This window comes from Hevea brasiliensis, chromosome 7 (assembly GCF_030052815.1).
Source record: "Hevea brasiliensis isolate MT/VB/25A 57/8 chromosome 7, ASM3005281v1, whole genome shotgun sequence".
Taxonomy (NCBI): Eukaryota; Viridiplantae; Streptophyta; class Magnoliopsida; order Malpighiales; family Euphorbiaceae; genus Hevea; species Hevea brasiliensis.
Window position 1 is genome coordinate 104066735 of NC_079499.1, and position 11125 is coordinate 104077859.

Below are 11125 nucleotides of genomic sequence, written 5' to 3' on the forward strand. Positions count from 1 at the left end.
CCCCTATATTATATAATATATTTAATTCTAAATTATATATGTATTTTATAGTTAAAAATTATATAATTTAGAAATAATTAAAAGATATATTATATGGTGTATTATATATTAATAACACATTTTAAAATTTAAATGCTAATTTAAGTATGACTTTTTATGTAAATTATTGTATAGAATTATTTTAAGAATTGAGAATCGGGCCAAAATCAAAATAGCAAAAAATTAAATCAAAATCATATTAAATTTTGATTTGATTTCAATTCCTAAACAAGCTCTGAACCAGAATTGGAACCGTACACCTAATGAATATTCATATGCTTTAATTAGACGACTTGCAGTCAAGATGGCTTGTACGTGGGTAATTAGACGACTTGTAGTCAAGGTGGGACTGTGGTGTAATGAGGATGATCCCACACCTTGTGTCCTTGTATGAAGGATGTGGCCCTAATGTTGGAAGGAACAATGGATGTGCTAGTCCCTCTTTTGGAAAGGAATTTTTGATCCGTCTACGGAAAGCTAGAATATAATTGAGTATAGAAATGAGGTTAGCAATTTGCTAACTCAATGGAGAAAATTTTCTTACTGATTAACTAACTCAATGGAGAAAATTTTCCATTTATTTCCTACCAATACACGGCAACATTTTCTTACTGATTGGATAAGTTATGCAATTTGCTAAGTAATCAATGGTTAGCAAATATATATTTATTATTTTGTTGATGAAAGCCATGTGCTAACTTGGTTATAACAAACAGCCAAATGTGCTATATTCCTATCTATCCTGTTTGGAATGGATTGCCCCAGGATCCTTCACAGATGCACCTGTTTGTTTGTGGGTTGGTAGAATGGTATTCCATTTGGTTAAGTTCCAAATTATCTGATTCCAACTGTATAACCTGCCTTCCTACTGCAGTCATGCTTTGAATTTATTCTTTTGCATGTGCAAGCCCACTAAGTTTCTAACATGGAGAATATTTTTTTGGCAGCCTCCTGAGAAAGCTCATTGAGTGCAATATTCTGCACTTGCCATTTTTGAGAATCCTCAAGAGGCACATCAGGCATTTGAAAGCTTCAATGGGAGGTTAGAAAAGCTACTTGTTAGTGTCTAGTTGTTTTGATTTTTTTTTTTTTTTTTTTCATTTTCATTGTGATGAAGAGGTTATCAGTGTTCCATTGATATTCTCTCTTTGCTTAAGAATATGTTTTTTTGATAGTTTATGTTGTCTGAATCTAGGCAATAATTTGTAGTGTAGTCAAATCCAATACAGTTGCAGAAGTGAAGCGATGCTGCAATGGATATTCACATGCTTTAATCAGATGACTTGTAGTCAAAATGTCTTTTATTTTAATGACTTTTTTGCACCAATTGTGTGGTGATCTTGCCAGGCGTAATTTTTGGGAAAACTTGACTCCGGTTATCATGGATATTGACACAAATAAGTGAATCACACGTATTTTCTATGTGAATTTCATTTTGTATATTTTATTTTGAGTACATAATAAATTGAGTTAAGATAAGAATTTTTGGTAAGCATTTTATTTCGAGTCTTTGTCTGACCAGTTGCGTTGGAACTCCGCCTAAGTAGTTTGCACTTAGCCGGTCCCAAGCACGGATAAAAAATGAGGGTTGCGGTAGGTGACAACCAGCGTAAAAATTTCGTCACACCTTATGATATGGATTCAAATGATATAAACGTTGGGGCGTCCTCTACTTATGAAGCGCTACATCGGAGCCCGGGTGTAGTGAGAAATATGCAAGGGTGTAGGGCTTTCACTGAAAGCGACGAGCCATGCCAGTGCCCGGGTGTGGTGTTAAGTGAGCAAGGGTTCCCACATCATGGACGGGTGTGGGTAAAGAAGTTAGTCCATAGGACAAATAGTAGAACAGATAGTGGAACAGAACACAAGATAGACATAGAAAACAATAGAAAATATCATAGAAGGAGACCAATTAGGAAGGAACAAGATAGGAGGAGGATCAGGGTTGGTACTTGGAATGTTGAATCACTTACAGGAAAATTAATGGAGCTTGTGGATACCTTGGAAAGGAAAAGAGTGAATATTGCTTGCATTCAGGAGACTAAATGGGTAGGAGAGAAAAGCAAGGAAGTGGGTAATTCATGGTACAAACTGTGGTTTACCAGAAAGGAGAGAAACAATAATGGAGTGGGGCATAATCATAGACAGGACATTGAAAGATGCTGTAATAGCTGTGAAAAGAGTAGGAGATAGAATTATACTAGTAAAGCTAGTACTAGAAGGAAAAATAATAAATGTAGTTAGTGCTTATGCTCCACAAATAGGACTAGATAGTGAGAGTAAACAAAGGTTTTGGGAAGATATGGATGATTTAATGTAAAGCATACCGAATGAAGAGAAGGTTTTCATTGGTGGAGATTTGAATGGACATGTAGGAAGTGATAAGCAAGGTTATGAGAATGTTCATGGAAGTTTTAGTTTTGGCAATCAAAATAAGGAGGGAAAAAGCATCCTGAATTTTGTTATGGCATACAACCTAATACTAGCAAATACCTACTTTATAAAAAGAGAGTCACATTTAGTGACTTTCAAAAGTGGGCAACATAGAAGCCAAATCGACTTTCTCTTAACCAGGAAGACAAATAGAGCTCTATGCAAGGATTGCAAGGTCATTCCAGGGGAGGCTTTAACAAGTCAACATCGGTGAGTGGTCTTGGATGTCAAGTTTAGGAATAATTCAAGTAAGGTCAGAAGAAATAGTGTAGCTCAAACAAAGTGGTTGGAGTTCAAAGGAGTAAAGCAAGTGAAATTCAAAAATGAGCTTCTCGAGTCCGAAGCATGGAAGCTAGATATGGAGGCTAATGATATGTGGATGCAGATGGCATCAAAGATTAGAGAAGTAGCTACAAAAGTACTTGGAGAGTCTAAAGGACATGGACCACCCTCAAAAGAGAGATGGTGGTGGAATGAGGAAGTACAAAAGGCAGTGAAGAGAAAAAGAGAATGGTATAAGAAATTACCTAAATGTGATAATAATGAGGCATATGAACAATAAAAGATAGCAAAGAAAGAGGCAAAAAAGGCAGTTAATCAACTAAGAGCACAGGCCTTTGAAAAGTTATATGAGAAACTTGGAACTAAAGAAGGAGAGAAAGATATTTATAGATTAGTAAGGAGAAGAGAAAGGAAATGTCAAGATCTCAATCAAGTTATGTGCATTAAGGATAAAGAAGAAAAAGTATTCGTGAAAGATAAGGACATTAAAGAAAGATGGAGAAATTATTTTAATGATCTCTTTAATAATAGTCAAAATGGTAATAGCATGAATATAGACTATAGAATAATAGAAAAGAATGTGAATTATACTAGAAGGATTAGATCTTTAGAAGTAAAGAAAGCACTTAAGAGAATGAAAGTGGGTAAAGCCTATGGACCCGATGGAATACCAATTGAAGTGTGAAAGTGTTTGGGAGATATGGGAGTGGCATGGTTAACTAAATTATTTAATAAGATTCTAAATTCAAAGAAAATGCCTGATGAATGGAGGAGGAGTATTTTAGTGCCTATTTTTAAAAATAAAGGAGACATATAGAGTTGCTCAAACTATAGGAGAATTAAACTCATGAGCCATACTATGAAGTTGTGGGAGAGAGTTGTGGAGCATCGACTACTTCATGATACTTCTATCTCTCTCAATCAATTTGGCTTCATGCCCGTTCGTTCAACTATGGAAGCGATCTTTCTCATTAGAAGCTTGATGGAGAAATATAGAGATGTGAAGAAAGATCTACATATGTTTTTTATTGATTTGGAGAAGGCTTATGATAGTGTTCCAAGAGATATCTTATGGAGTGTGTCAAAAAAGGGTATCTATTAGGTACATACAAGTGTTAAAAGATATGTATGAAGGAGCAACTACTATTGTGCGTACAGTGGGAGGGAACACAAGAGATTTTTCGATCTCAATTGGATTACACCAGGGATCAGCTATAAGCCCTTACCTTTTTACGTTAGTTTTAGATGAATTGATGAAACATATACAAGAGAGTATTCCTTGGTGCATGATGTTTGCGGATCATATTATTCTGATAGATGAGATGGGAGAAGGAGTCAATAGAAAGCTAGCTTTGGAGAAGTACTCTAGAGTCAATGGGCTTTAAGTTAAGTAGAATGAAGACAGAATACATGTATTACAAGTTCAGTGAAGGCCAAACCAGTAATAGGGAATGAGTTAGTATGGATGGAGTGATACTGTCCCAAAGTAATCACTTTAAATATCTTGGCTCAGTCCTTCAAGTAGATGGGGGATGTGAGAAGAATGTTAGTCATAGGATTAAAGCCAGATGGTTGAAGTAGAGACGTGCTACGAGAGTTTTATGTGATCGCAAGATTCTCAATAAGTTGAAAGGAAAATTTTACTATATAGCCATACGACCGGCTATGTTATATGGTAGTGAGTGTTAGGCACTGGAGGAGTCGTATGCGTCTAAGATAAAAGTTGCAGAGATAAGAATGTTAAGGTGGATGAGTAGCCATACTAGACTAGATAAAGTCCGTAATGAGAGTATTAGAGAAAAGGTATGAGTGGTGCCAATCGAGGATAAATTGAGAGAAGGGAGATTGAGGTAGTTTGGTCATATGAAGTATAGACATACGGAGGCTCCAGTTAGACAATTAGAGTACATTAGGTTAGAGGATAGAAAGAAAAAAAAGGGTTGACCTAAATTGACTTGGAGGAGAGTAGTACAACATGACCTAGAAGCATTATACATTTCTGAGGATTTAACCCAAAATCGTTTAGAGTGAAGAAAGCGAATCCATATAGCCGACCCCAAATTTTTGGGATAAAGGCTTAGTTGAGTTGAGTTGAGTCTGACAGTTGTGTTGGGATATGAACTTCACAAAGAAGGTGCTCCATGCAATTATGCAGATGATGCCTGCGCTGCAATGAAACTTGTTCTTGGTAAATTGAACATGGAGTTGATAATGACATTCCATTGAATCAAGAGGACATAAGTTACTAGAGATAGTCGTTGGCTTCTCTAATTTGACTGGGTTAATCTTCATCTGGTAATCAATTTCTTTTGGAAAATACACCAATTGGTGTCCCCAGTAAAGAATTACATGGAGTCTTTCCTGAGAAATTTATAGTTGAACCCAAGGTTGAGTACATTCAATTGCTTTCCTAATCTTTCCTTTGAAGACTATTTTATGTGTGACTGCTTGAAATTATTTCCCTTGCAGGATGATATGGGGACTCACAGGATAAGATCATTAGTAGGCTCAAGGAAGAGTAGGAAGAAATAAGTGTTAGTAGTATGCCATAGAGCATATCATTTAGTATGTATCTTGTACATGTTTTATTAATAAAAAGGTATTTTCACTTTTCTGTTTACATAATATATTTATGTGTAATAGAAAATGTCCATTGATATTTTGTTAGAAATTCTATTCTTAAGTTGTTAAGAAAATGAGTGACAGTATTTCTAGCACAAAGTATCATAAATTGGTTCACAATCGAGGATACTTCACAATAAGGACATGACTTATCCAGAAAGATTGTAATCATGTTTGTTCCCAAGTTATTTATATGAGATATAAATAAGATGAAATGGTGAGTCTCATACCATATAACAAACATGATAGGCACTAATAAATGATAAGTAGGCCGAACCAGTGATACTTATGATAAGCACGTGGAGTTTACTCTTGTCAATGCATTGTCATAAATCATATCAGTGTATATAATCTTTAGACCCGAGATAACACAGTTATCTTGTATATAGGTGGTTTGAGTTTGATACTGCTTTTATACTTGTACTGTGTATGGGTATATGGGCATGTGTTGGCTCCTACTAGTTATATATGGAGGTAGGTGTTGATCAAGATAGAATCTGTTACCCTAAGTAAATAGGGATAAAATCTTATGTTCATTTAATTGTTCTTGATGTTTCAAGTTCCTGGCCAGGACAGACAGATTTAATCAAAAAGAGTTTCTGATGAGAAAATCTTTTTAATCAAGAATTAGAATTAAAAGAGAACATAATATTCATAGCAAATAAGGTTTGACATAAACCATGACTCCAGCTCGAATTGAGATTTTGTAATAGAGAGATTCTAGTGCATGATAACATATGATAAAAGGTTCATTTAAGGTATTCTTTATTATTGATTGGGTGGACATGGCATGCTATGCTAGGTGTTAACCATGATCTATGAGATGCCTAAAATGATTTAGAGAAATCATTTATGGTAAAAAAAAGTTCTGATGATAGTAAGAGTTGATATCATATCTCATTACCAATTAGTGATGAGCCTAGTGAGTCACACACATACACAAGTAATCACCAAGTTAAATGTGATTTAATTAATTAGTTAAAGAGTTTAATTGATTAATTAAATAGGTTTGATTTGCAATTAGATTGCAAAGTCCCTAACATGACTTGAAACCAAATCTAGGTTATTGGATGTATAGTCTAAGTTAAATTTATATTTAAAGTGTTTAAATATAAATTTCATTATGAGAAATTAATTAACAGAGATTAATTAATTAATTTATATTTGATATAAATTGATTAGAAGAGAAGAAAAATTTATTTTGGGTTGAGAACTCAAAATGGAAACACAAGGGTAATTTAGTCATTTCACAGGGTGACATGTGGCACCATGAGATGGTGACACATGGCACCATATAAGCTTGCTATTTGTCTTCCAATCATGTAAGTTGATCAAAGTCAAGATTAAACCTAGCTTTGACACTTGGCTTAATGTGATTAGGTCAATTAAAATTAAGGTGCAATCAGAAGATGACATGTGACAAGGGTTTTAAGTGATGAACTAATTATATAATGTAATGTTATGAAAGAATGAAATAACAATCTGATTTTTCTCTCAAAGGTGCTGCCACCCAAGAGGCTCTCTTCCTCTCTTCTTCTTCATCTCTCATCAATTCAAAGAGAATTGCTTATATTCTCTTGAATTAAAGTTGCTAGAAATTGTTTCTAGTGTCCAATATACATCTACAACCTCCCTAAAGGCAAATCCTTATTTTCTAATTGGTAGGCAAGGCTTTAGAAGCTATTCAAGGGGCTGCCATTGGTGATCTTAGTGTGGACAAATTAGAGGGATAACATTTGGGGTCCTAGATGTTTCCCAAAGGTACCAAATACATCTACAGTGCATCAAAAGGTTAGTGCACATGTTCTTTTAATCTAGGGTTCTAATGAATTAATTTGTTAATTCTAAAATCTTAAATGGCAAATGTAGATCTAAATACATATTAAAAGTGTTTTAATATGCAATTGAACATTGAAATCAATTAGGTACATAATGAATCTTGCATGATGCATGAGACCCTAGAAGAAAATTTTTGAATTCAATGTTCTAATCTGATAATTTTCATGTTTTTGCTCCTTCAATTGGTATCAGAGCCACTATATTTGCTATTTAGATTGTTTAATATATGATTTAATTGTGTGATTTGATCATAAGATGATTGATTCATTGCTAGTTGCAAAGAAAAGTGTAGCGGCATCATGGTTTGATGAATCATGGTGCGCATGGTTTTGGGTCTTCAATGGTGCGCATGGTTTGGGCTTTGAATGTGCAATTGTTGTATGATCTAAGACTCATCCTATGACTAATTAAAATGTTTAATTAGGAGTTTTAATCACACAATTAAATTATGATTCAAATCTGAATTTTTAAATTTATTTGAATGTGATTCAAATCTGAATTTTTAAATTTGTTTTGAATAAGATTCAAATATGAATTTCTAAATTTGGTTGAATAAGATTCAAACCTGAATTTTTTAGTTGAATATGAGATATTTAATTTAATTTTAATATGTATGTTTTATTTAATTGTTAAATGGTAATATGCATGATGGATGATCATGGACAATAAAAGATGAATGTGATTGGATTTATTTCTTTTATTTTTCTTTGGGTTGTAAATTAATTAATTTATTTTGATGGCATGTATTATAAGTGTTGTAATAATTTTGGGTTATAATTTCATTTATTTGAGGACTTTAAAGTCCATGTTCTTGTAAATTCGCCTTGGTATGCAAAGGATTACTATGTAATTGGATTGCAAGAAGATCAATAAGGTCAAGAGCATTGGTGGGACCAGTGAAAGGAATTCAAGATCAAGTGTTGATTATGTACTCCTTCAGCAACTCTTGTAATATGAATGAATAATGCTCCTAGGAATGCCCTGATTCAATTCTTGGTGGCTCAGAATTGAATCCCTTAGAAAGTCCATGATCATACCATATTTATATTGTTTATCCATGTATGCATGAGATGTATGGGAATGTATGCAAGTATATGATATATGCATGCTAATTGGATAATGTGCAAAGTGAGACCATAATAGTAATTAGGCCAACCACAAAATCTTCCAAATAAATGATTAAGTTGGAAATGGTATAATTAAAAGTAATTATATCATGGGCCCTCCATTGAGGCAATTATTTTAAGAAATTTTAAATACTTGCATATGATGCAATTAATTTAAGAGATTTTCTTAAGAATAATTGTTAAGCATGAGATGTTGTAAATATGTAAATGGTTTGGTGGCCAATAATGGACGTGCCTGAGGACTTTAAAATTATTTGCATGTTTACTGGCTCAATGGGATCAACTTAACAAATGCAAGATAAGTCAATAATGGATGTGCCTGAGATTTTGAGCATTAGGGGCTAGGTAAATGATTGAACCTCACATGAGATGTGATGGGTAAGGAGTTGCTCACTTACAGTTTATAGTAATTCTAATAATGGATGTACCTGAGGATGATCAATAAGACTATAAGAATTCAATCACCCACTAGAAATCCATCCAACTAGGATTTTCGTTTTCTACTTTGGAAGTGTAGGTTTCGCTAAGTTAGTGGGAGGACCAATTTGATTAAAAGACCATAATCATTTTGGTTAATTACATGATATATTTACTAATTAATCTGGTTATTTTCTATAGTTAATTTTCTAATAATAATGAGCACACCACAACCACCACCATCGAATATCCTTACGAGCATACTTGATCACAATAGGTTGACAGGACCTAATCTTTCTGATTGGCTAAGAAATTTGAAACTTGTCCTGAACCTTGAACATATAGGATATGTTCTAGACTCAAATGTTCCTGGTCCCTTACCTCCAGAGGCCACTCAAGAGGAACATGACACTTTGGACAAGTGGAAGGAGCATGATATGAGAGCCAAGTATTACATGCTTACTTCTATGAGTAATGAGTTACAGAAGCAACATGAGAACATGCAATATGCAAGTGAGATCCTCCTTCATCTACAAGAGTTGTATGGTGAACATAGCAGGAATGCCAGGTATGAAATATCCAGGCAGCTATTTAGCATGAGGATGTTTGAGGTACAAAATGTTAGGGATTATGTCCACAAGATGATTCGGCTTATTGAGCAGCTGGAACATCTTGACTTTAACATGGATTTCCAACTGTAGACGGATTTGATCTTTCAGTCTCTTCCTGAGTCATTTGGAAATTTTGTGATAAATTTCCATATGACTAAGCAAGAATACACCTTGGCTGGTCTATTTAATATGCTGGTTATTGCCCAAAAGAATATGCCGAGCAATAAAAGAAAAGAGGTAGCTTTGATTGCATCTTCCTTTGCTGGAAAGTCCAACAAGAAGAAGGGCAATAAGAAAAAGAAACCTCAAGTTCCAGGATCTTCCAAGAAGATAGCCAAACAGAAAACAAAGACCAAAGCTGACAAAGGCAAGGGAAAGTGTTTCCACTGCCAGAAGGATGGGCACTGGAATAGGAACTGCCCAGAGTATAGCAAGTAGTAACAGCTTGCAGTAACGAGATATTAAACTCCGATTTGGCATTGGCTCAACTATTGAAGCTTTAGCCATAGGATCTAAATCTTTATACATGTGTGGACATGTTTTATATTTAAATAAGGTTTTGCATGTACCTAATGCTTTTAAAAACATCATTTCTATATCTAGTTTGACTAGAGATGGTTATGAATTTCAATTCATATATGATGTTTGCAATATTTATTTTGGAAATAAATATGTTGGTTTGGGTTATATGCATGATGGACTTTATTATTTAGATAATAATGTTAAATACAAACCTAATGCAAGCAATCTAAAAGAATGCAATGCCATAGTGAAAATCAACTCAAGTTCAAAATATATTTGGCGCTTAAGGTTAGGTCATGTTGCAGAAGATAGGATTGCAAAACTGGAGAAAATGAGATTTTGTCCTCATTGGGGTCTAAAGCTACTCCAACTTGTGAATCCTACCTTCAAGACAAAATGACTAGATCACCCTTTGTTGGACAAGGACTAAGAGCTAAAAATATTTTAGAGCTAATACATAGTGATGTATGTGGTCCATTTAAAGAAATGGCTAGAGGCGGTTTTCATTACTTTATTACCTTTACTGATGATAAATTAAGGTTTGGGTATTTGTATTTGATGAAATACAAACATGAATCCTTTGAAAAGTTCAAAGAATTTAAATCTGAAGTAGAAAATCAAATAGGAAAAAGTGTTAAAGCTCTTCGATCAGATCATGGAGGTGAATACTTGAGTACTGAATTTGATGAATACTTGAAAGAGCATGGCATTGTTTCCCAGTTGACTCCTCTAGGAACACCACAGTTGAATGGTGTATCTGAAAGGAGAAATCATACCCTATTAGATATGGTATGTAGTATGATGAGCTGTACTAATATGCCAATCTTCTTTTGGAGATTTGCGTTAGAATCAGCTTTGCATATTCTAAATAGGATTCCATCAAAATCAGTATCTTTCCACACCTTATGAGATATGGCATGGAAGAAAACCAAGTCTTAAGCATGTTAAGATTTGGGGTTGTTCAGCTTATATCAAAAAGCTGAATACTGATAAATTGAAAACCAGATTAGAAAAATGTCGATTTGTTGAATATCCAAAAAAGAGTTTTGGATATTATTTTTATTTGCCTACATCACAAAAAGTTGTGGTAAGTAGAGATGCCACATTTCTTGAACAACAGTTTATTCAAGAAGGAGGCAAAGGAAGGCAAATAGAGTTAGAATTGGAGAATTCTGACCAACCAACAGATCAGATGGATATAGATCCATCTAGTCAACCTACACCTATTGATGA